General features: G+C 32.7%; 1 protein-coding gene and 1 pseudogene across 3 annotated transcripts in view; both read left to right on the top strand.

Annotated features, from left to right (window-relative positions):
- LOC105154647 (uncharacterized) overlaps positions 1-27,564 on the top strand; it is a 577,042-nt gene that overhangs the window by 237,840 nt on the left and 311,638 nt on the right. The gene's annotated exons all lie outside the window — the stretch shown is intronic.
- On the top strand, positions 20,362-22,983 carry LOC147909056 (uncharacterized; annotated as a pseudogene).

Raw genomic sequence — 27,564 nt, 5'->3', positions numbered from 1 at the left:
TCCCTATTTGTTATTACATATTCTTGAGAACTTTCCAAAATACTACAATAAATACGTTTCATTGAATAATTTCCGAGTTATGGAAAGTTACAGTACCGGCGGCGTTATCCATGTACGCATGCGTGTGTGAGTGGGATTCTTACGCGTACATGTCTCCGTGATCTATCCACACTGCTTGACATACGTTCACGCACAGAATTGAGTCCAATCCTTTCCATCGATGATCGGTCTTGTCTTGACTAGATCAGTGATCGGTCTTGTCTTAGTTGACCCGATCAGTAATCGGTCTTGCTTTAGTTGGCCGGATCAATGATCGATCCTGTCTTAATTGACCGGATCAGTCCCGATCTTGTCTTAATCGGCCGGATCGGTCTTGCCTTATAACTTAACAAGTACTTAACGAAAAGTAACTTTATTATAGTATTTTGGAAAGTTCTCGAGAGAAATTATAAGAATATGTAATAAAAAAATAGAGATTTCCATTAATAATTTTTTAAAAAACATTAATAATCTTGACCTGATTTTGACAAGGTTACTCAAGGTCAAGTCCACATGTTCATAATGTGTCCCCCTTCAAGCCACGCAACTTCGAAAAGTTTTTCAATAAAATCATCGATTAGCGAGATAATCGACCATATCATTTAAAATGAAACACTCTGTATATGTAAGCAAAATTTCTTATAAGAAACCAAATCGATTTAAATAAAAATGATAAATCTTACTCGGATTTTGCTGCCCATCTGCCATCATATTATGTCAACAGGCTCGGTTTTTACTCGCAATTTGCTGTCAAATTATATCAGCAGATTCTGCTCGGTTTTTGTCAGCAATCTGCTGGCAAAACATGTCAGCAGACTTTGTCGATAAATCCATACCCACACAAAACACATCATCCATCATTAGACGTCTATATGACTCTTTATAATTCCATGCGATATCTATCTCCACGTGAAAGTCACATAGATGCCCATTAGAGATCTACAATGTTCATTAGAGATTTACGATATATCCACTAAAAATCCACGATGGATGTCCATTAGATAGATTAATATTTACATTTTATTACTAAATTAATATTTTCAACTGACTTTATATACACATTCTACAAAAAAGTTAAAATACTATATATATGTACTATATATATATAAACATCATATTTCAATATATATATATATACATATAGAAACTATTTAAATTTTTAGAATTAATATAATAGCCAGACAATGTAAATCAATTATAAAAATTAACCAATCACAGTCGAACATGAGAAGAATAATGGACTATGATTGGTCAATTTTCTACTTAAGACTCTATGACTCTACGACTTCTATTATAGATCCCGCATAACACGTCTACAGTTGATCCATACAATATCTATTAATCATCTACGAAAGTTCTATAAAACAGCTATATTTAATGTCTTTTAAACATCTATTAGAGCTCTATAAAACATTTACTTTTGAATTGTATAACGTTTTTTAAACTTCTAATGGAGCTCTTTGAAACATCTACAATTGATCCATACAACATCTTTTCAACGTCTGTTGGAGCTCTATTATTCATCTATAGTTGATCATTTTGTTATAGTTGATCAGTTTGAAACCCTAGACAACTCTCCAGCAAACAAGAATGGATTGAAATGGATTAAAACAGATTCAGATTTTCAGAAATGCGGATTTCTGGATAAAATGAATCCTTTTCAATTCTGAATGCATTTTTATTCATTTATAGAAATTGCATAGAGCATATCTCTATGCCTTTCAATCTAAAAATAATATTAGCATTTTCTGTGCATCATACTACTCAATTCAGAATATAAAGTACAGTTTTTTAATTCAGTTAAATTCAAAAATAATATCAGCAATTTCTGTGCAACATGAATACTACTCAATTCAATATTTTGAATATGAAATGCAGTTTTTCAATCTAATTGAATAAAAAAAATTTTTATTTAAAAATGGATCATAAATTCTACTTAAATTATTCAAAATTATAAGTAGGAGATTTTTCGTTTTAATCTAAGTTAAAAAAAGTTGTAGCGTAAAAATAATTGAGCTATGTTCTTTTGTTTCTCTTTGATTAGAAATAAAATGAATGATCGATATGAACACTCGCAACCAAGTAGAACACAACCCGAATATTAGACTAATCATGGCGCGCGACATCGGCCAAGCAAGATTAGATTATCCAACACTTACCCAATGTTGTCTCATAGTAATGTAAATTATTTATATTTTAATATAACTGTTAAATTATGATATTTTTACTATATTTATATAATTTTGTGCACTGGTTTAGCTGGTTGGAATTGAAGTAGAGAATGAATAACACATTTACCAATTGAAGAAATGGTGTAGCGGGTAACGTAAAAGATTCATAATCCAGAGATCCCAGATTCGAATCCCACTAAGATTTTTAATATTTGAAGTAGTTAATTTCAATTTGAAGTAGTTAATTTCAGGTATAATTATTAAAAGTCTTAGGAATAAAATTTGTAACCTTTAAATATGAATGTTTTTTTTTCGAATATTAAACTAGTGTCAGCTCGGATCCAATCCATTTCAATCCATTCAATCCATTTTCATAGATTTAAAGTACAAAAAAATTTTAATCCATTTTTATCTATTCTCTTTGCTGGGGTCTGTGAAATATCTACAATTGATTCATATAACGTCTATTAGACCTTTTTTAATATCGAATGGAGGTCTTATCAATGTATAAAAGGAACTCTAGATTTTTAGTGGACGTCCACTGGAAGTTTCGCGATCGTCTAATGAAGGTTTCAAATCTCCATGATGTTTAATGGACGTCTAATAGATGTTTCTGTTCTGTGTAGTCAAATGCGGATACAAATGACTATAGTTTTGTAATCAAAATCGGATTTGCTACCAATTTGCTCAGAGTTAATGGAAAATTAATATAAAAGATATTAACAGAAAATTAATGTAAAAGTTAAATAGAAGAATAAAAAATCTACACTAAAGTTGTTTCGTCATTTATTGTGTCTCTTTTGTTTAAATTAGCCAGAATTTTGTAGTAATTTTCATTGGTTCCACTCACGATTTCTATGAATAGGTTGCCAACTTCGCCTCCATGTTTGATGACAGCGCTGGGCAGCACCATATTTGAGTTCTCTCATTCACACATGAATTATAAATTTATTATAAATTATATGGATAAATTCACGATTCTCACAGACAGAATGCATATGAGAATTAAAACAAGGATAGTTCGGAATCAAGTTCATCTTTTTCTATAGTTTAGCAGTCTATTTATATAAATCAGTGGTTCCGCCATGTTATTCTTGAGCTTGATTCAGGCAATAGGCGCAAAAGGATGAATGATCAGACTCTGGTATAGGGACTCTAGGGATGGCCATCCTTTGGCTGATTCATTTGATGCTAAAAATACTTCAAAGCATTTTTTAATTGGTCAATTAGTAAAATTCTTTTTTGATCAATCAAAATTTTTAAAGCATTTGTAGCGCCTAGTGGACCGCACCCTTTATCTAATGTTGCGCGCGCATTTTGAAAGCTGAATGAGGTGGCATCGAGAAAAGGAAATTTAGCCTCCAATATAGCGAAAGAATTATCATAATCAAAGAATTGACATAACTTCTTTAGTCATAGCATATATGGCTACATTTATAGGCACCCTTAATCGGGTTTAATAACATCCGTAATTATGAAATTGGCCAATCATAGTCGTTCCATTTTTCCGAGGAACAATTATTGGGTCATTTAAAAAGTATCCGCGGTACTTTGTCACTGGATATATGACCATCAACACACATCTAGTGACAAAAAACCGCGGATACTTTTTAGATGACCCAATATATATATATTGGACAATTTCACTATGAATGTTATTAAACCCGATTAAGCGTGTTGTGTAACAGAGGTCTATTGGCTGTACAGACACTTGCATAACGTATAATGCATAGTACATAAAGGAATCGACCAATCGAAATTCTTCTTTTCCATGGAATGAGAGGAAAGGGAAGATTCTAATTGATTGATTCTCTTATGCGTTATGCGTTATGCAAAAGTCTGTGCTGCGACCATATTGCTTTCCTCAAATCTCCCACATAACAGTGAAAATCAACAGCGCATGCGCGATTAAATAAGAATGCTGATGGCTATCTCTAGAGAGAATCAAGGGAGAGTAAAGCGGATTCGTCCGTCATTTGTTAGAGTGTGTAGGAGATATGGTAGAAGCGTGATGGAACATAGCGTGATGCTGCACACACTAGTATTATATCACATTATTATTGCGTATGTACATATACGTATACACATACATGCACATTTGCGAAAGTGAACGGATAAATAGCGGAACCAATCAGAGAAGAGTACGTTACTCCACTCTCCCTTGATTGTCATCTCTAGAGATCCTCTAATAAGAGTCGTGACATGAGAAAATCGCATTTTCATTGGTCCGGCATGTTTTAACAATTTCCGCCCATATTTGAATACCTACATTCGTGTTACTTTTGAATTTCAATATAATTAAAATAAATTAATTTAAAGGCATTGACAAATAGATTTCTTACATTATATTGTTGAAATGACGAAAAAAGAATTTGTTGTTGCAGGAGTCCAATTTTTCACACCACATTTCCTCTGCATCTTTCGCTAACATTTTTCGCCTATAAAGCACGACATTCGGCATTTCGAAAAAATGCTTTCATTGATCTTTGGCTACTGAATTATTGCAAAATGGGGCTGCATACCTAATCATTTTTAATAACTGTCAGTACGACGTATGTACGCACGTTCCATCAGCGCAGGTTTAGATTAGAGACGCGTTATGATTAGACAGAGATACAATATATTTCTATATTATCGATTTTGTTAAAACAACTACCCTGCATACAAAAGTTAGCTCGTAATAAGTAATAAGAATTGCGATTCTTATTACAGTCACTTATTATAAGTCTCTAATCATCTCATTTTCTGTCTCTTTCTATCCGCTCACGCATTCTTAAATGATTTCTCTACTCTGTGTTCATAACCTTTTTATTCAAAACTTGGGAAAGTAAAAAAATAAACCTCATAAGTTGAAACGAAACAAATACATATTCACTTCATCTTATATGTATATTCATCACTTCTTTACACCACTGACAAGATAACAGACAAATTGAATATTTCTGATTAATTTATATCTATATAAGTTGGGAATCGTTTACAGAAATTTAAGAAAAGCATTTAACCATAATAATAGTATTTTTCTTGTTATTAACAAATTTTGTCATGTGTCAAATTCGCTCAAAGAGCGATTTTATTTAACGTATTTTATGAATGAAATCGATTAGAAATCATTTGAGAAAGATGTCTTCATTATTATTTTCATTTAAGAAAAGTTTTTGGTAATTCAATAGATTTAGACTGGCGTCTTATGGAGCAGAAATTTACAGCTAAACAGAACAGCGCGACCAATTACAATTCTGCAGTAATTTCTCTGCTTTCTTTTCTGTACTCATGAGACGCCAGCCTTAGAGTCCCTTCCCGTATACACGAAATCGGAACGACGGAATGAATTTCTTACTAGAAAATTGAGTTCATTACAATTCCATTCAATTAAGAAATTTCTCTTCCCGTCTCATGTAGCCTGAACGAAATGAAAGCGGACAGAATGTCGCCTCAATTTCAAGCTAATTTGCTTAATTTAACCGTTATTTCGTTATTTTAATGCAACTAAAGTAATATGTATAATTTGTGCAATTATCTTGCTTATAACATTATTACATTACTTTGAATTCTCAAATATATTGAATTATAAGAGTGAGATATATTTTGTTACCAAAATTCCTTTGCGTTCCGCTTACATGGGACGGGTAGAGAAAATTTGTACAGAACGGGTCAGAAATATAATAGTTTCTCAAAAAGATCTCATTTCGACGTCGTTACGATGAAATAGTTGTCGATTCGAAACTTGTATCGAAATTTCAACATTTTGATAAAAAGTGATAAAAAGTATGTAGAGAGTGTTTGATACATTTTTAATATTTTTATAAATATGTGATACGTAATATTATATTTTAAATATTTTCGTTCAAAAAAAGGTTGCAACATTTTTTTTTCGATTAAATCCATGAATAAGAACCAGTTCGGTAAGCAGCTGCATTCCGAAACCCATCGAAAATAGTGATGCAACATTTTTGTGACCGGCTGTACATATTATATTATATGTATGTATATACATAAAACTGTTTCATCTTTACTGGAAAATAACAAAAATAAAGAATAAATATTAAAATTTTTTTTCTTGAAATGTATTTAAATAATAATAATATTAAATTTAAAAAATAACATGTATTAACAAATTTTCTTTATTTTATCTTTTTATGTTCAAAGTTTGCTCCGAAATCTGAATACTCCAATGTTAGACAGCATTCGCAAACTTTACTCGGATGGTACGTAATCTCCTCTCCCTCTCTCTCTCTCTCTCTCTCGCGCGAGCGATGCCACGCACGACGCGATTAGTGAAAACACACTCTAAAAGTGCCTTTAAATTATAGCGTCGTGTTAAGCAACAGAAACAGCAATCAGAAGGTAATGGGTGCATTCAGTACTATGACCGCTCACTGAGCGTTCAGTGAGCTCTTATATTTGTTTGATCTATATTTTTAGTTCTAACGGAATATGCCAATCAGATGCAAGAGCTCACTGAGCACTTAGTGAGCGGTTATAGTACTGAATGCTCCCAATATAAGCATTGACGTAAACTGTAAAAAAAAAATACATAATTGTTTATTTAAGGGTAATCTTTTATCAATTCCAATGAACTTAATCGACCGATTAATTCGAAATTGGCCAATCACATTTGTCATCAAATAAAACGGCAAATGCGATAAATCAATTCCAATTGATTACTCGGCCGATTAAGTCGAAGATGATAAAACTCTAAAAAATTATTTATTTTGCTTATATATATTTTTTTAAAGCAATTATGTATTTTTTTACACGAATTGATTCCATTTTTTAGTCTGTTCATAAGAGTAATAAAATAAAAATAAAGAAATAAATTAAAAAAATAAATAAATTACAAATAAAGAGAAATTTACACAACTAAAAATCTCTCTCTCTCTCTCTCTCTCTCTCTTCCTTTTTCTCTTCTCAACTCTCTGTCTTTCGTCTCTCATCTCAATCCTCCATTTCATCTCGTCTTTCATCTCATTACTTGTCTTTTTCTGGTCTCATTCTTGACTTTCATCTCATTTCTCTCTTTTACTCTCTCATCTCTCTATTGTCTTGTCTCTGACCTCTTTTCAATCTGTCGTCTCTATCTCTCTCATCATCTTTTTGTCTCACTCTCTTTTTGTTTCACGTCTCTTTTTCACTTCCAATGTCTTATCTCGCCTTTCTCATCTTCCTCTTGTTGTTACTAAAAAATAAATACTTTATTACGAGATACTTTATATCAAAGTATATCAAAATAAACCACAAAATATCAAAAATTATTCATTTCTTGATAGGTGTAAACTTTTATACACAATACGATTAAAGAAAAATTAGAGAAATCATATTATGTATAAGAATTATTTAAATTCTATTCTTTTCAGCTAAACTTTTTATACAGTTTTGTCTCTTCTCTTTTACTCTTTACTTTGGAAAAATAAATAAAATTTAATTTTAAAATTAAATTTCAAAATTAGCATTTCTTCTCTCACCTGTATCTCGTTCTGTCTCTCTCTTTCTCTATCGCCTCTTTTTTATTTCCTGTCTCTTATCTCTTGTTTCTCGTCTTTCACTATTATCTCATTTGTTCTTTCTTTGTCCTCTCATTTCTCGTCTCTCCCCTGGCGGAAAAATTTCGTTAAAATTCCACGTTTTGGAATAGTTCGGCAAAATTTCAGCATTTCAGAAAAATTTAAATTTAATTTTAATGAATTTTAACTGAAAATTTTATTTTTAAAAAAATTTCAGAAAAATAATTTTATTTTTCAATTTTAGTTTCAATTTTTAATGTTATTTGAAAAATTCACTTTGTGAAATTTCAACAAATTTTCAACAATTTCATTGAAATGTTCCGTGGGATAATTTTAGCAAATTTTGTTTATCAGAGTCATCTTGATTTTTTCTCACCACTCTTCCATGTCTTCTTGCCTTACTTCCATCTTTCGTCTCTCTTTCTCTTTCTCATTTCATTTTTTTATTTCAATCTGTATACATTACATTTTTCTTATACTTCATTAAAAATAAGAACAAAATAAATATATAATATATATTATATCATCCATATGTGAAAAAAGTGTATTAATTTTAACATGATTTTTCTTTCCTACTTTTCTCCTTTTCTTCTCATATTTTTCTCGTTTTTAGCCTTTCTCGTCTCCTCGTTTCATCTTTCTCTCTTCTAACTCCGTCCTCTTCTTCTATCTCTCTTCTCTACTCTTTTATCACCCATCTTTGTTCCCTCTTCTCATATTTCTCGCATTTATCTCTTTGCTCTCCCATCCCTATCCTCCATCTCATTGCGTCCTGTTTCTTGTGCCTCCTGGTGTTATTCTCGGCTCATCTCATATCTCTCTCTCTCTCTCTCCCCCCCCTCTCTCTCAATCTCTCGTCTTTCTTTCGTCTCGTCTCTATTTCTCTCATCTTCTTCTTGTCTCACTATCTTTTCTCGTTTCCAATGTCTTGTCTCGCAGTTCTCATCTTTCTCTTGTCGTTACTAAAAAATAAACAATTTGCAAAATATTTTATCTGAAGATACTGGTAATGTCTCAGCGCTAAGCTACGCGTAACGATACTTTACGCGAGCCTAGTTGCGTCAGATCGAAAATATCGGATCTCAATAAGGGCTGAACCGAAGTTCTAAGTGTGCTCAACCGATTGCGACCGCTCGGGATATATAATGAAAATGTTTTTATTTTTTCTCTACGTGTTGTACGAGCGGAAATATTGCGACGCAAATTACGAATCTGAAACTTTATATTAAGAACCGTTGTCATCGTCGCCACGGAGTAGGGGAAATGTTCTTTTGGAATTTTTGGCGTAAGCGGCAAATGTGGTTCTGGCAATGCATGGTCACATTACACATGTCTGTTTTCTGTGACTCATGATGAATTAGTGTACACTAAGGTACTAGATATATAGGTATTCTCATCCGCCATCTTGGTTCCTGATAGGTTATACGATCAGTAATGAACACGTATGACTGGTATAATAAACAAAGAAAATGTAAATTTCAAGATATCTTGCTGCAATAAATTGTTGCAATAAATCGGAAAAAGGTTGTAAATTGTTTAGGTTTCCGATGGGTGATCGGTGAGCAAAGTAGGTGTTAAATGTACGGTGCGGAAATAATTGGACATCAACTGAGGCTTCGCGCTTGTGTGAAGTATCTTTTAAGTTTTTATTGTTTTAAACGTCTATCCATGCAGAATTGTGATAAAAAAATGTAACATTGTATATTTTTTTTAGAAACATTTTGAAAATTCTCAATTTGAAAGTCATCGATCCGATGGTTGGAAAAAGTTAAAACCGAATACCATCCCAACTTTATTTGACGTACTAAATCCGCCATCCATGATCGATCCACAGAAATCACTGTATAAGGTTATTTTATCTTACAAACTAAAGGCAACATAAAACGGAGAAAAAATAGTAATACAGAAAGATCTCTCTCTCTCTCTCTCTCTCTCTCTCCCCTCCCTCCTCCCTGCCTTCCCCCTCTCTGTCTTTCTAGAATCTCGAAAAAGATTCTACCAATTCGAAAACAATGGAGTTTACCGGATCTGAATAAGAGGTAAATTTTGAGAATTAATCTACATCAATTATGACTTTCATGTTTCGGAATAAAATAATTTTTATCAAAATATTTTAGAAATTAGCAAATGCGGAATATAAAAATATGCCAGGGAAAGAGCTGAATTTAATCCCGTATTAGAACTTGTAGATATACTAAGAATTTCAGAGAGCGAGGTAATTCAAGAAATTCATTTTAAAGAAATATATTTTGTAGAAACTCATTTTATTAATTTTATGTATTTTATTGGCAGGAAGACGAGCTATCACGACTAAGACTTGAAAACGAAAAATTGTTGAGACAATTACAAACACATGAATTATTGGTAATAGAAAACCAAAAACTACGGGACCAAATAAACACCATGGAGAAAATAAAGCAATCATTCTTGAATGACAATCAAATTAAAATGTTAGAGCAAGGTCGAATATTACACTGGCCCAACAACAGTATTGTAAAAGCTCTTAATTGAGATTCGCCCTCTCAGTTCATGGTTATAAATATCTTTGAAATACCGGATATCCATTGCCTGCATACAGTATGCGACGAATACAAGACTTTACCTTAAATTTTAGGATTTTTGAAGACGTTCTTCAATCGCTCCGATTTAAAGTAAAAGCCATGAACCCAACAAATTTTGCGTTTTATCATACAATGAAATGAAAATTAGGGAACAAGTGGATTATGATAAAAATCTTGGTAAATTTGTTGGTCACGTAACTTTGAGTAACAATCCTAATGATGAGAAAGTGTATGTTGTTGTTATTCAAGGAATTAAAAATCATTGGAAACAAATAATTGCATGTTAACTGGTAAAGTAGCGATCGATCGACAACTTTTATTTTGAACTTCATTAAATCTTTAGAATCATGTGATCTTTATGTTGTAACACTTTCATCAGATTTAGACGGTAGGAACAGAAATTTATGGTCGTCTTTGAAAATCCATGTTTCGAGGCATGAGATTTGCAATTCTTTTTCTTCCAGTAATCACGAAATTTTTATTTGCTATACCGGACTCTTGTCATTTATTGAAAAATTTGAAAGGTGTTATGTTTAGGCAAATTTACCCGAAACGTATGTTAAGCTAGAAGCACTTCCAATATAGTTAATGGGACTTACGTTAAAATCTTCTGGAAATATGAAATAACGCATGAATTAGAAAATCGCTTGCTATATCATCTTCGACAAGAAAATCGATCTTACAAATCATGACAAAATGAATGTAGGAGCAGTCATCCACTTTTTTTCCCTAAAAACTTCTAGCGCATTGAAAAACTGCAGATGAAAATGACATATTGTCTCGCGAAGCTCTGACGACTGTTTACTTTATTCTCCTAATTTATGAATGATTTTCTATCACGACTTTCAAAGTAAGAAAGACATCGATAACTTCATGAAATTGTAACAAAAAATATATTTTCTTGCACACAATTATCGATTTATTTAAAAATATTATCATGTATTAAAAATATTCAGAAACGATTAGAAACCATTTAACTTTTTTGTTATTGTAACGTTAACATTTTGCGACGTCGCGGAGTTATTGATGAAAAATAATATGATTTTGTGTTAGGGTATCGCTTTACTCAAGATGTAACTAAAAATATTTTTTACAAGTGCGACATAGACAAGGGTCTATGTCTACTGCACTTCAGGTCATACAAGCTATCAAACTCATTTCAGTATCACAATTTATATCTGAAATCTAAAATAAAACGTACTAGTTATACAAATAAGTCCGATGAATTTCTGTTAAGCTTTTGTCAAGAGAAAAGAAATAAGAAAAAAATGTTATCAACTTGCAGTAATGAATCTCTCGGAACTTCAATCATAAATGATACATCTTCACTTGTCGATGAATTCCAAGCAGTGCAAACTTTTTCTCTTGAAGATTGTAGTCAAATTATAACCAGTTATAATGCTAATAGTATGTTTTATATAGCTGATACAACAAACGCAATTGTTAAGCACATTTATTCGAAATGTATTGAATTTTTGTTTTCGAAAAATTTGCCTGACATGAACTTTATCAATAAAGCAAAGTATTACAATAACGGAGCGAACCGAGATGGTTTGAAAGAACCTTGTTTAAAAACACTTTCTTTGATCTTTAATTGCGAATACTTTTTCACAGTATACAAGAAATACATTTTAAAAAACGGGAATTCTAATTCAAAGGTTTAGAAAAATATTAATATTGCCTTTCCGAAGTGTTGCAATGTAAAAAAAAAGTTGTGAAACATTTCGTTCGTTCTTTTTGTGTAAAAAATTTTTCAGAAAACTGTAGAAAACACAAAATTGTCTTCGGGACTGCGTTTGCTAAGCGAAAAAAAAACGTAAGTTATTTCCATTCGACTCGATCACATTCGATATTGTACTTGTGATTACTCTTTGTGATACTAATTTAAGAATTTATTCAAATTAATGCGTTATTTTTAAATAAAAACACAAAATGTTGAAAATTTTTTTATTCATTAATCCTTGTACAATATTATGAAATTGTTTTTCAGATAAACCGTGCTACAGATTACAAACTTGTTTTGATTTTACAGTTTTTAATTCATAATTTCATATCTATTAAAATGTAAAAATTATTATACAATATGTTTACAATTTGAAATCAATTATGTCATTAGTACAAATTCAAATTCACACGATTTCATTTTCAGAAAATTTAGCTTCAATTCACTTGAATTAATAAAAGAATAAATTGTAATACATCACTTCACATTATTCACATAATAAATTACTTTATACTATATTTATCCAAGTAATTGGCAACTTGTGATAAAAAACGAATACAATTTGAAAATAATATGCCACCTCTCCAGCTTCTGTTTCATGGCCTGATTCTCAGCGCATAGAGCGTTTCATGAGCGTTTGTCGATGGGTTATTGCTTCCTTTATTTTCAAGTTCCTGAAAATTCCTTTATTTTCAAATTCAATAATCATTATAAAGTCGCATCATTAACGACAAATTTAATTCCAAATATAAATATCTTCTTGTTTTCACTAGATACCTTGTTGTGATCACCTTTTTCTTTTTCTTTTGACATCGTCACGTTGGCAAATACACATCAGGCAACAGTTTGCTGTGTAACACCATTTGGAAATAACATGTACAATTTTGCGATCCCGGGTGTATAGTATACACAGGCAATCGACGACCTTCGAACAGTATCTACATGTGTTTCTCCACATTTGAAGATGAAATAATCAAGAAGTTCTAACTTTATTGTAGAGCAAACTCGAAATTTTCATTCATATCGCCATGTTATTCTATATTAGTTGGAATCAAGATGGCGGATGAGAATACCTACACATCTAGTGCCTTAGTGTACACTTTTGTAATTAAAGTGAGATAGTTTAGATTAGGAAATCTGTCATCAATGGCATAGAGGAACATGTAAGTTAAAATAAATATTTTCTGCTTCTATAATTATACAAATTCTCTACTGTAAAACACATTTTCTACTTGAAGAAAACAAATTATTCTCTATATAATTTTTGTTTTTATAGCAGAGAATTTGTGCTGATCAGATATTTGTTTACTTTAAAAATACAAATTATCTTCTATAAAACACAAATTCTCTGCTTTAAAAACATATTTTCTATTGTAAAAACAAAAATTATATAGAAAATAATTTATGTTTTTATAAATAGAATTTTCAGTTAGAGGCGAAGGCAAGTTTAGTTGTCAGCAATACGATTCTGTTCTTGGTTGTTGCGATGCAAAGACGCACGTGTGGGATTACACAGAGACATTATGAGAATCTTTGTGGTTATATTACGACTTTATCGAAAGGTAAGATATTTTCAAATTCTCTTCCTATGCATGTATTCAAATATATTAATTTCTTTTTCCGTGTGCAAAGATATTCCTACGGACGAGCGAGGTGTTTACGTACTCGATTATAAAATGTGTTATATTACACAAAGCTTAGAACCAACTAGAGTGATGATTATTATTGACGAAGATTGTAAGATGGTATACGAAACGTTAGTCAAGCCACAAATTAATTAATTACAATACGAGATAAATTGTAAAAGAATTATAATGCAGGGTCTACAATATAAAAGTCCTAGCGATTGTAAGGTCTTAAGACATAAAAAATTGACCAATCATAATCGAGTATTCTTCTCATATTCGATTGTGATTGGTTAATTTTTCGATATATTAGATGTATAACTTTGCTTCCGTCGTTTTTTTTCCGAAATTCGAGGCTTTATTGTAAAAAAACTGGTTATACATTTATGATTCAAAATATTATCCATCGCTGGCCACTACTTTCTCCCATCTTTCAGGCAGCGTACGAATCCCGCGTCGAAAAAACTGGTCATCTTTTGAGGCGATCCACGAATCGATTCAATTTCTTACTTCTTCATAAGACCGGAAGTGCTGGTCAGCCAGGCCGTGTGCCATTGATTGAAACAAGTGATAGTCAGAGGGAGCAACGTCTGGAGAATACAGCGGATGGGGTAAGACTTCCCATTTCAACGTTTCCAAGTATGTCTTGATCACTTTCGCAACATGGGATCAAGCATTGTCATGCTTGAAATCACTTTATCGTGTCTCTCGTTGTATTGCGGTCGTTTGTCTTTCAATGCTCGGCTCAAACGCATCAATTGCGTTCGATACCGATCGCCTGTGATTGTTTCAGTCAGTTTTAACAGCTCATTATATACTACGTCGAGCTGGTCCCATCAAATACAGAGTATGACCTTGGAGCCGTGAATATTCGGTTTGGCCGTCGACGTGGAAGCATGGCCGGGAACTCCCCATGATTTTCTGCGCTTGTAGTTAATGAACCCATTTTTCCCCAGTCACAATGCGATGCAGAAATCCCTTTCGTCTTTGCCTTTCAAGCAGCTGTTCACAAGCAAACAAACGCCGTTCAACATCTCTCGGCTTCAACTCATACGGCACTCAATTTCCTTGCTTCCGAATCATTCCCATGATTTTGAGGCGTTTTAAAATGGCTTGTTGAGTCACTCCCAATGATCGTGCCAATTCTTCTTGATTTTGACACGACTCTTGATCAAGTAATGCCTCCAATTCTACATCTTCGAAAACCTTCTCTCTTCGACTGCTATGCCGGTCGACGTCAAAATCACCGTTCTTGAAGCGTTGAAACCATTCACGACACGTTCTTTCACTAATAGCAGCCTCGCCATAAGTATTTGAGAGCATTCGATGAGCCTCAGCCGCAGATTTCTTCATATTGAAGCAGAAAATTATAATCTCCCGCAAATGATGAGAATTTGACTCGTAAATTGACATTTTCAATCGAGAATAAAGTTATGATGGAGACACATCGATTAATGTTTCTATGGGGTTATGTTGACAGATTCCCAAGTTTATTGTATGACATCTATTTATTTCGACCATCACTTATCGCTAAAGCCATCTATAGGAAAACGGCGGAAGCAAAGTTGTACATCTAATATATAAGAATATAAGTCAACGAATTATTGATTTATGTATACGATAGTAATTTTCTATGCTAATAAATTTTCAGGAATTATGGAAGAAAACATGAAGAACATGACGACGAATATTTTAGATGTACAAGCTAAGCTTTCCACAATGTTCTCAGATCAAAACGATCTTGGTCATAGTGTTGAAAGTTATTTCAAAGCTTTAAAGTTGCTATACGATACTATCATACTAGCCAAATATATATTTTATATCTTATTATTGAACTTCATATTATACTAGTATGTAAAATTCAATTTTTCTTGTCTCATTTTCCACTGGACTTGTCATATAATCTTGTTCTACATTACTAGTAAAGCATGCTTCTGCCCATGGGCAGACAGGCAACCCGATTTATTGTTGTGTAGGTTGCGGAAGCACCTTGTACACTCATTGACCTCGACTTAGGATTTCTTTTTAATTATCACGATTGTTGTATGCTACTTTCAACTTACAACTCGTTTTTCGCTTTCGTGATATTATCGAGAAGATATTGTTAAAGATAATTTGAACAAATTATTTATGATATCTTTCTTTTATAAAATTACTTTTAAATGTAACAAAAAATCTTTTTAAAAAAAGATAAAAAAAGGCACTAACAATACGTGCTTCTCGAATAAAATCTAAATATCCAACCTAATTAATAGTAATTTTAATTTTTCTTCAAGGATATTCATTATTGAATGTCTTCTATTCCAACCCAAGTAATAGCACTTAACTTTAATTCTCTGTCAAAAATTATTACTCTTCGAATGTATCCAATGAAAAATTAAAATTCAGATGCTACAATCTTAACTAATCAAGTTAAGTTCTATCAAATTAAAAAATAAAATATAAATGGTAGTGTTTCTTGTTATTTACACAAATTTACTTTTTTAAAAAAAGGTAAAAAAAGCGCTAAACATGCTTGTTTTTCGTGAAGAATCATTTGGGCCGGTTTCACCAACGCTAATTACTTAATTGGTCGTGGAACTGACTAATTGTATTTGCTGTTTAGTAGAATTGATCACTTATGGTTGACTCCGATTCGGCTTAATCGAGTTGGTGAAATCGACCCTTTGTATATAATACTAAGCATCCAATTCGATTAATAGTAATTTTAATTTTTCTTCAAGGATAATCTTATTGAAGGTTTTCTTATTCTAACCCAAGTAATGGCAACTTTAATTCTCTGTCAAAAATTATTACTCTTCGAAAAAAATTAATGTATCAAACAAAAAATTAAAACTCAGATGCTATAATCTTAACTAATCAAGTTAAATTCTATTAAATTAAAAAGTAAAACACAAATGGTATTGTCTCTTATTATTTACTTAACTCTAATGATATGTATCATTCGTATAAAAAATTATGATATCAACAATTGGCGCCAAGTTAAATTCTATATAATTCGGATACCAAATTATATAAATAATATTAACTTTATGATATGTACCATTCCTTTAAAAGATTTGATATCAAGAACTAGCGCAAGGTTAAATCCAATTTCTTTATACCATGCCAAATTAAATAAATAATTAATATTAATTTAATAATATGCATCATTTGTATAAAAGAATTGATATCAACAACTGTGGCGTCAAGTTAAATTCTACTATCAAAATAAAAAGTAAAACCCAAGTGATACTATCTTTATTATTATTTACTTAATTCAAATGATCTTTAATTTTTATGCAATGAAATCTAAGTTTACATATATCTTATCGAAGGATCTTTCTATTCCAATCCAAATGGTTTAAATTCCTTTTAAATGAAACTACAATATATCACAATTCATTCAAAGATTCATTCAAAGCTTATTTAACATAAAAACGGTCTTGTTTCCAATCTTATTGTTTATACACGCGCGCTGAAAAAATGTGTAACTCTCTATACATATCGATTATTGCTAAGGTCTCGGTGGTCTAAAGGCTCAGGACGCTCGCAAGAGATCCGGGTTCAACTCCTGGCCGAGGCAATATTTTTCGCAATAAGTTTATTACAGTTTTTTAAGATTAATTTGGGAAATTTGAGGGAATTATTAATATTTCAGATTAATTTGGGAAATTTGAGGGGATTATTATAATAATATTTCAGATGGATTGCGTTGAAAGTCCGACAACCATATCGTAACGTAATTATGTAATTATCATTTCTGAAATTAATTCATTTATATGAATATATATTAGTTCAACATCTCAACATTCTGACCGTAGGAGCGTTTCGTATTTAAAGTAATGTCATTCAAAGATATTTTCTCTTCCAACTAAAGTGATGGTTATTTAATTCTCCTCCAAAATATTATACAAAACATTACTACAAAATTGCATTACTTTGTTTAAATTTAAGTGTTATTACAAAAAATTAAAGAGTTAACCGTATAAAACGAAAAAATTTAATTTAAATAAAAAATTTTTCATGTAAGAACACTTGGCGCTGTCTCATTATATCCATTTTGTCGAATTATTAATTTTTTGATAAGTGAAACGTTTACATGTACAATAATTAGAGAAATCTTATTATGCATAAATATGTTTTAAATCCTATTCTTTTCTTGTAAGAAGCTAAACTTCTTCTACATTGTAATTTATCTTTTCTTCTTTCCTTCTACTTTGGAAAAAAAAATTTAATTTAATTTAAAAGAATAAAATTAAATTTCAAAATTAACAATTCTCCCACCTACATTTCATTCTCTATCTCTCCCTTTCTCTCTTCTCTCTTTCTTTTATTTCTCGTTTCCCTTTCTCATCCAGTTTTTTGCTTCATGACTCTTTCTCTCATATACTATCTCTCTTCTCTTATCTCTATTCTTTCATCTTTCTTCTCTCGTCGCACTTTGGTCTCTTTTTCATTCTTCGTATATCATCTCAATTCTTCTTGCTCACAAATAAATATTGTAAATATATAAAAAGAGGTTTAGATATATAATTACTGACAAGAGTAGTATAACAGTGGCGGTTCTGGACCAGGGATACAGCCTGGCTACCACCAGGCGGCGCTGACATCGCGGTCGCGAGAAGAACTTGTTGGAGATGGGGGAGGGGGGGAGGCGAGGGAGAAGAGAAGTAAAAATATAAAAATGCTGCGTAGAGAAAAGAAGTAAAAATACAAAATGCTTACCTGATACCCCCCCATCCTCCGCTACCTCCTCCGCAGCCACCACCACCATATAATCGTCCTCTTCTCATTTACCTCCACAATCCACACCTCTTCAGTCCAAACGGCAATTTCTGCCGCTTCCACTTCAGCCTCTGCCGCCACCGCAGCAAATATTACACAAAAGTGTAATAATTTGTCCTCATCAATTAAATCGAAGAGGTCCAGCGTGAACTCGATCAATTCGTCAGTCGTACAAGATGCAAAATTAAAAATCAGGAGATGACTCTCGTCGAGTTCATGTTCGATTTCCTGCTCCTCTTCGGTGGGAGCATCCTCGCCCACAGACATCTTCCTCCTCAATTTCGCCGGCCTCCATGAGGGGGATATCCTTCTCCTCTTCATCATTTTTTTTTTCAAATTTATAGGACTCTCTGAATGTCATTTTTACACACATACCGTTTAAATACATATATATATATATATATATATATATATATATATATACAGGGTGGGCCATCTATTGGTACGTTTTTGAATTTCGTCGTATGGCAACACCGAACGAGCTACAGACCCGAAATTTTGACAGTTTATTAGTCATACCGTCCGCGGCACGAAACAACATGTTTTCTCTTGAAGAGCGTTTTGAAATTTTAAAAACTTATTTTCAAAGTCAGTGCTGTGTCGCCGAAACTGTACGAATTTTGAAAAGAAATATGGGTCGTGATAGAGCACCCACCGAAGGAGCTATACGCAAATTGGTGAGGAAAGTTCGTGAGAAAGGGATGTTAGTGGATGACAGAAGTGGTCCCAGAGCTCGGACAGTGCGCACACCCGAGAATATTGAGGCTGTGGCCCAAAGTGTGAGACAATTCCAGCTTTGAAAAACAATATTACGACTGTTTTGAGTGAAATTGGCGCCGAGGTAGTCCAAAATGTCATTAATAATTGGGGTGACCGAATGGCATACTGTAAGGCCAGTAGAGGGAGCCACATGAACGAAATCGTTTTTCATTCTTGACGCGGATACTTTTAGCTTCACAACAAAAAAAAAATTAATAAAAAATATCAATGTATGCTCATTTGATCGCATTTTTAAAAACGTACCAATAGATGGCCCACCCTGTATATGTATATATAAAACTGATGATGTCCGTGCGCGAGAGACGTGGACAAGACTGTCGCTGAAAAACATTCTTTGCTTAGCGAGACTGTCCTGGGATTTATCTATGGCAGTTGATGTAAACAAAGTAAATCAAAAGTGTCACTGAGAGAAGATCGACAAAATAAGTTCGTAGAAAGTTGCTTTTGTTGGGCATAGAGCATCCGGCTATCAAATTAAATTACTGTTATACACATTGAAATATTGAGCAGCGCTGCCACCGCCGCCGCAGCCGTGCGCTCTATCTCATATACTTGCTATATACTTACCATCTTTCTCTCGATACGTGCCATCCGTTGCGATTCATATGCATCCTATACTTACGATTTTTTTCTCTCTCATTGCAGCTTCTTATATGACTCCTTTTACTATTCTCATAAACAAAAAGTATATATATATATACACACAATATATATATATATATTATTTCTATTGTACTTATTCAATTATATTAATAATGCTTTTAAAGCGAGCGTAGCAATATTATCAAACGCGATGATACCATCGATCGCAATGATGCTGCCGGCTTGTAATATGATACGAAGAATATAGGAAGGAAAAGAACGAATAGATGTCGCGAAGGCGGAAGGAATGGACAATTTTAAATGCTGAGACACACAGTTAATATTTATTTATTTTTCATATACTATAATATATACACACACACACATATATATATATTAGGTGTTGGAATTAATTCGTAGCGTTTTTTAATGAAAGAATGTTATTTATTTCACATGAGCATTAAAAAATACATTAATGAAAGTACTTCCCATCACTTGTAAAACGCTACGAATTAATTCCAACACCTAATATATATACAAGTATATATGTATTATTATTGTTACTATTATCCACAGTGTAAATAATTTACATTCAATATTTGGATTTTTATTATATTTGCTGCATCGTATTTGTTATTTGACGCCTCTCGCGATGACATCATCAATTTAATTTAACATAACAAAAACGTGTGTATGCGACGTTTGCAATTTCGCAAGTGTCGACGGCTTTATTAGAGAGCGTAATCAAAAGTTTTTCAAAGACATGCTACGACAAGTCACAACATGTCATGGCATGTTTCGCGGTGACGTCAATGCGATTTGATATAAATGCGACGTTGCCAAATATTGTACGAGGGGTATCCAGAAAATAAGTTCCGTTTGTATTATACGTTTAGTAAGGTCGATGTATGAGCGAGCTGGCAACACAGCATTGAAGAGGGGAAGCTACCGAATAGAATGAGCGGTGTTCGGCGTCAGTAGCTCGTGAAACACGGTCAGGAGAGGTTATCAAAATGGAGTCCTCCACTTCGCGTCTCGCCACCTCCATTCCGATTCCTTCTCGAGTTGTTTTGCGCGGCATCATTCAGTTTCTTTTTGCTCAAGATTTTAAATCGGTTGATATTCACAAACAGCTTGTTTCTGTATATGGAGAGAGTGTGATGAGTGAATCTATGGTGCGGAGATGGGTCCGAGAATTTAAGGCAGGAAGACATTCGCTTGAAGATGAAAGTGGGAGAGGCAGACCCTCCCTTATCACGGATGAGTTGACGACAAAAATTGAAAATGCGATTCGCAATGATCGTCATTTAACTTTAGATGAACTCCACAACCTTTTTCCAGAGATATCCCGAAGTCTTATCCATGAGATCGTTTCAGAAAAACGCTGCTTCAACAACTGCACTTTTGAATCAGTTTAGTTGGGATGTTTTGACCCACCCACCGTATAGCCCGGATCTAGCACCATCGGACTACCATCTTTTTACGAAACTGAAGGAGTCCTTGGCCGGAAAACGCTTCCAAAGCGACGAGGAAGTTCAGACAGCTGTAACTAACTGGACTAAAGAACTGGCGGGAAGTTTCTATGCAGAAGGGATTTCGAAGCTTGTTTCCAGATATACAAAATGTATTGAGATTGACGGGAATTATGTAGAAAAAGACTAGAAGTTGTCAAGTATTATCCATGTAAATTTTAGATTTTTTCAATAAAAACTTTATTTGTAAAAAAAAAATGGAACTTATTTTCTGGATACCCCTCGTACATGATCAGATTTTTCACGAACATTCGACATGGTACGACATGTCACAATATGTTCGAGCGGTAACATCATCATCAATGTGATACAAATGTCACGTGACCAAGTAATTAGTATAAAATGAGAAGATTTAGACGCACCGCGTCATTAGTCAATGCAATGCGATTATGTAGAGCGCGATTTGATAGAGCAAGCGATCCAGCTGAATATCATAGAATAGTACATCGCATGGGAACAATGATGCAACGAGCTCATAGAATCTCTAGAAGAGCAAAGTCATGCCAAACGCCCGCGATTATCGATCGGCAAGAGACAATCAGTGATCACATATATCGCGAGGCTCGAGAATTTGAAGGATTCGGTGCGTGGACAATTTGTACATGTGGATTCCGGATATGGACTTCGATGGCGCGAGATCGAAACAGCGTTCGAGAGTCGTATATTGACAGGCGCGGTGATAAACTCTAATCACATCGAGTTGCGACGGTTTTTGAAAGACGCTGGCGATGTAGTGCTCGAGCGAGTGCGAGACACTGTAGCAAGACACAGCAGTGTAAAAGTGAACAACGTGTTCAACGGCGAGTTTGCGACGAAAAATGAACGTGCTAATAAGAGCATAATTACAAAGAACAGCAAGATATATCGATGCACCGATATGCGCGAGTGGTACGAGCGACACGTCAAGCCCATCTTGACATCACTGGACGAATTTCAAGAACGCGACAGCGGATGGGCATTGTCGCGAATTCTTAATTTGGTAGTGAATGTGAATAAGCACAATTCAATGCGCGCGGGATGTTACTTCGAGGTATGTTACGCGCGAGAAATTATACTTAAGAAAGCGGTGATCAACGTTCGATGGACATGCATGCTTCGCGTGGTCGGTAGTAGCCGCTCTATATCTCGCAGAAAGACATGTAGATGTAGAAATTATCATTCCCGCATTACACGACTGTGTTGAATCTCGCGGATATCGAATTTCCAATGACTTTAAAAGACATTCCGAAATTCGAAAATCTCAACAACATATCGATCAACGTGTACAGCATCGAAGATAAGCAAATCCTTCCTCTGCGGCTCACTAATGACAAGAGGGAGCATGTCAATCTCCTATACCTACAAGATTCACACAACGACAGCGTCGCCTGGTGGCAGCCAGTGACTGTATACCTGATCCAGAACCGTCACTGTTATACTACTGACAAGGGAAGTTTCACAAATGTTTGGAACCGATTCTACATGACGTATGTTGTTAAACACGAAAATCTAAGAGATCTAACACGATCTAACACGAATCTAACACGAATTTTTTATACGTACGCTAACTCATATTTAAGGGATGAAACATCCCTTTAAAAAAAAAACGGTATTTTTCTTTCAAGGCGAATATCGTCGGAAGTATAAAAGAAAAAAATTTTTTGAACAAAAGTTGTACGGTTTCAAGAGTTATGGATAAATAACGAGATAAATAAGAGTTATAGTTTAAAGTTATAGATAAATAAAAATTTTGTTTATTTTTTTGTTTAACAAAATATCCCCACCACCCATAACTTTCTTAAATTTTCAAATTTTTTTTACAAAATTAAAGATTATTTTTTTACGAATTTAACCATATATAATAAAGTTATATTACAACATATCATTTTCGAGAATTAATTATTAACGCTTTCGTATATACATAATCCATGCTTATATACGTAAGTAATTGTCGTCGGAACAGTAAAATATATGAAAACTTGAAAAGATATCTTAAGTAAAATTTATATATGCTTTATTATATATGTGTTTAGCTTGACATCACATTGGTTCTCTCGGTTTCTCCAATGTATACTTATCCGCAAGAATAAAGTATTTTATATACTTCTGCGGAGCTGAGTGGAGGTCTTTGATCTTTAGAATTTCTTAAAATTTGTCCTATCGTTTTGGTTTGTCCTATCTTTTAAAGATAATTTGGATATTGTGTTCAATATGTTGTTGTTCCTTTGATATTTAAATATTCGTGTGGTTTAAAAGTGATTATACAAACGAAAGATCAGAAGAATTTGAAAATCCAGTAGAATATAATTTTGATTATAAAAGTTCCACACCGTTGATACCGAAGGTTGCAGTAATATAACTGTAGTAAGATGTTCATGGTGCAAGAAGTCATTATGTTTAAAACATTTTTTCATCCAGTATCATTATTGTAATGAATATAATAAGTAAACGATACAAAATATAAATTTATTGTATATAAACATTTAAAAATTATTTCATTATTAAGTACGTTTAGTGTTCGAGATCGGTAATTCGAAAGAAAAGCAAGAATTCTTTCAGTCGATCGACATTAATTGTCATTGAACGCATGCACAAATTGAGCTCGTGATTTCATCTCAAACATGATTTTAATCCTCGTTAAAATCATCAAATTCGTCGTTCTTTGTTCTTTTTAAAAACAATTCGTTTTGCGCAACACGCAAACAAGTTGTCGTTACCGGCAACGGACAATCGAAAGTTCTAGAACGATTCAATTCGCGCACGCGAGCGCCGCGCTCCGACGAATACGTCACGCGCTGTCACCAATCCCACGCACGGATTTTCTGTCGCGCATGACTGTTACGTTGAACGTCGCTAGAAAAGAATCCAAAGCGCCAATCAATTTTGTACACCTAATGCCACGTAATAATTACGATTGTGGCAAATTTTTATTGGATTTTTCCCAAAAGGGAAAGCTCAGATCGAAAGCAATAAATGCTTCGATCTCGCCGTCCTCTTACTTACTTCCAAAAAGTTCTTAGAGTTCTTAGAGTCATAGTCGCGCTTCGTAAAATCGCCGTGCTAACCGTTTAGTGAAATCGCTATAAACCGAATCTTTCGAGAAGCTTCGAGGAAAATCGCCGAGATTTTCCATCACCGCGATTCCAAGCTCAATTTGGAAAAGGTGACCGCATTTAATATTCTGTTAATCTGATCTTTAATTAATTATATCTTTTGACTTTGTAACTGAATACATTAAAGAAATTCTTTTGTTAAATTAAATGAAACGGAGTTCTCTTCACTGTCGTGCATCATATCAACCTTGTGCCGTTTTCTCACTCGAATCTGTCCGCGCGGTGCGCTCTCGCACATTTTCTGGTCCTTCGAGCCGGATTTAAACTAGCGAGAAAGACAGTAAGACAAACGCCGCATCACTTTAAAAATTTCACGATCAGCGCTCTCGCTCTGGTTCGCTCTCGCACATTTAGAAATTATTACACAAATGACAAGTAAATAAGATGTTCACAGTTATTCCTATCATCTATTTCAAGAAACTTATCCTTTCTTTGAAAAATATGTCACGATTCTGATACGCGATTTAGAAAGTTATTTTTTATATCTCATTACACATGATGATTCAAACGCGAGATTTTCTAACAATTTAAATATACTTTATATATATATATATTAAATATAGATATTAAATATGTATTTTCTACTTCAATGTATTTTTAATACAATTTTTTAAAAATTTATTTTTTAAAGATTCAATCTTATACAATAATTTTATTATAAAAGAATGGATTTGGAATAAAATTATTTTTAATTTTTATTCATAGAAGAAATTAATACTAATCAAAATCGTAAGACTCGTAAAATCGTAACTTGTTCTCGTAAAACTCGTAAGAACTTATAACCACAGTATTCTAATTTTATGCATATGTATCATAAGATGTAAGATTATTCATAAATATTTAATTAAAATTATTCATAATATTTATAACGATTTCTTGTAAATTTTATAATCAATAAAAAGATGTATGTAAAATATCATATAAAGATATAAACACTTCAAAATTCAAATTTTACGAGAATATCTTACGAACCTTACAATTTTGTTAAAATGTAGGCATAAATGTCAAAGAAATAATAGCAGTATTAATATGTATATATCTTAAAAATATTATATATATCTTAGAAATATTATATATTTAGAAAATCTAAATACACACACACACACACACACACACACATATATAAAAAGAAGAGCATAAGAAACCACAGCACAAGTTATAGTTTGTGATATTTAATTATTGTTATATTAATTAAAACATTAAACGGCCACAATCTGGCCATCTTCAATAAATTCATAATATTCTTAAAACGCAGAGTTACATCTAGTTGACATTAAATTCAACCGTCGTATGTTATAATTATATAAACGTGTTCTTTTCCATGTAAAGATGTTTCGTACAATAATATTACAACGCCAATTGTCATATCACGAAAAGTGTAGAACGAGAATTTCCAGATTCTAATTTAAAACAAATTTGTATATCATTAATATCTTCTAATCGCTAAACATATTCGCAGAGAAAGATCGAAAATTAATCGATCGATAATTAAGAATATTAATTATATGTAATATAATGCAATTGGTGGACTCTGAGATGAATTGTGATACTTTTTGTGCACCATTGAAATTAAAAAAGTTTCAAAAATAAAAATACGAGGTCTAATAAAATACAATCATCTTATAATATTAATATTAATCCGGACAGATTTAATACAAATTTTGAAACACTAAGTACTAACAAACAATGGCTTATAAATCTCAGTAATACTGAAATTTCAAAAAAAGCCAAAGTTGTATTGCAATTAAGTCAGCAATTCAACTTACCTAATAATGTTATCAGCAAAGAAAGAATTATACGTGAGTTCATCAAACACGTTGAACACAATCTTTTCAGAGCTGACGATGAAGTATGTAAAATGGTTAGGAACGAAACAATTCAAATACTTAAGTCAATTAAGAACTGTGCATTAAGCCGAGAATAAAATTATATATGAAGGTGTAAAGGAAATTAAGCGATTTAGAGAATCCTGATATTCTAATCACTAGAGCGGATAAAGGTAATACCACCGTAATTATGAATCGGGAAAGTTACAGGGAGAAAATGTACGAGATTCTCAATGATCAGACTACATATAAATTAATAAATAAAGATCCCACTAATAAAATAACATTGGAAATTGGTAACTTACTAAAAAATTGGAAAAACAAGGGGTACATTGATCTAAATTTATATAAAAAATTGTATGTATCTGACAGCGAACTTCCGAATTCTTATGGACTGCCAAAAATTCATAAGGAAGGTCATCCTCTAAGATTGATTGTTAGTTGCATTAATAGTGCTTTTTTTCCACTGGCGACCTTCTTAAAAGAAATCATAGACAATAGTAATAAAAAGAATTTCAGTTATGTAAAAAATAGTTTTTTTGATTTAATAAATAAACTCAATGGAAAGGTAATCGATAAAAATTTTAGTATTATATCATTTGATGTGGTCTCCATGTACACGAACATTCCGACCGATTTAGTATTAAAAAGCATTGAACGTAGGTAGAATTTGATTGAAAGTAAGACTTTGATTCCTTTACATGAGTTTATTAAAGCAATTATGATTATAATTAACTCTACATTTTTTAAATTCGATAAAAAAATATTTAGACAGATTTTTGGCATGCCAATGGACTCTCCTTTGTTATGGGCTTCCCCTATATTAGCGAACATAGTTTTACAAGATTTAGAAAAAGAAATTATTACTGCGAATAATATTATCTCGTCTTTTTATTTTCATTATGCGGATGACATTGTGTTAGCTATGCATAAAGAAAAGGTTCAAGGAGTTCTGGAATTGTTTAACTCATATCATGAAAAGCTTAGATTTATTGTTGATGAAACTACTTTGGCGATGAAAACGGCATAAATTTTCTAGACATGAAATTAATGAGACAAGAAGGAAGCATTATCTTTGATATTTATAAAAAATCTACCAATTCTGGGAGATATTTAAACTATTTTTCGAATCATCCGGTAGTACATAAAAGGGGAGTAATCATTGGGAAATTCGATAGAATTTTGCTTTTATCCCATCCTAAATTTCATGAAAAAAAACATCTCTGATTTAATTCACACTCTTTTAAGTAATGGTTATCCTCTTAAATTCATATTTTCAACAATAAAAAATAGAATAAAAACATTGGAAAATAGAACTAATTTAGATCAAAATCGCGAAGAAAATAATAATGAACGCGATTC

Source organism: Acromyrmex echinatior, chromosome 7, assembly GCF_024713525.1.
Source record: "Acromyrmex echinatior isolate Ae372 chromosome 7, ASM2471352v2, whole genome shotgun sequence".
NCBI classification, from domain to species: domain Eukaryota; kingdom Metazoa; phylum Arthropoda; class Insecta; order Hymenoptera; family Formicidae; genus Acromyrmex; species Acromyrmex echinatior.
This window is presented reverse-complemented; position numbering and strand designations above follow the sequence as displayed.